At 43.1% G+C, this 873-nt stretch overlaps 1 protein-coding gene across 1 annotated transcript in view; it reads left to right on the forward strand.

Annotated features, from left to right (window-relative positions):
* NARS1 (asparaginyl-tRNA synthetase 1) overlaps positions 1–873 on the forward strand; it is a 31561-nt gene that overhangs the window by 6117 nt on the left and 24571 nt on the right. The window lies entirely within an intron of this gene.

The raw sequence follows: 873 nt of genomic DNA on the forward strand, positions 1-873 counted from the left end.
TTGCATCTTGAAATTATTTTTCTCTTTAATGAGTTAGTTTGTAATTTTTTTCAGTTTGTGTAGAAATAAAAATCACTTTCCCTCAGTCACACTGAGAACTTACTCAGGTTTCTTGCAGACTGATGCCTAAGAGGCCACCTGGTTGATTTACTGCTGTTCACAGCACAGCCCTGAGCCTGGACACTGAGAGGCTTGATCTGTGCTGACCCCCCAGTGGACCTATTTCTCAGACATACACTCTCGGTATCTTACAAGTCTAGAAAGCACAATGCCGATTTAGTAATTTGTTGTTGTTTCTCAGGACCTAGACTCTTTCAATGAGTTTAGCACATTCTCTGTGCAGATTTATATGGGAAGCCAAATACAGACCAGAGGGTTCTTTAGCAGCGGGGGCTCAGACTGAGTGTTAGGTGGACACATCAGGTAAGGCATGGCCCCGGACATCTGTTGTACTGGCATGCTGCAGTCATTGACTACAACCTCCCACCACCACGTAAGGAAGATGGTGAAAGCGTCCTCCTTGGACAGTGCTCAGAAAAGCCACATTTACTTAGATTATTACCAAGTCCTCCTGTCCCGGGAGCCTTCTCTCGTTTTCGGAAGATTCTCTGTGCTTTGGTGTGCCAAACATGGATCTTATTTTTAACGTTTAGGGGGAAATCATACTTCCCTGGCTTTTGAGTTGTTGAGGTACTTCCTTGTGGCTCCCCTTAAACTGACAGTCTATTTGCAGAATGTTACTGTTAATAAAAGTGTCTGGTTCTGATTTGGGGAATTACAGTTGGGTCTTCCGATTTCAGTGATATAAAAGAAGGGATCAGTACAGACTGTCAGGTAGGAAATGAATTCCTTATGATTTACAAATGTAACTGT

The sequence above is a fragment of the Orycteropus afer genome, unplaced genomic scaffold (genome assembly GCF_000298275.1).
Source record: "Orycteropus afer afer isolate SDZICR_OR568_19922 unplaced genomic scaffold, OryAfe1.0 scaffold00029, whole genome shotgun sequence".
Classification (NCBI taxonomy): Eukaryota; Metazoa; Chordata; class Mammalia; order Tubulidentata; family Orycteropodidae; genus Orycteropus; species Orycteropus afer.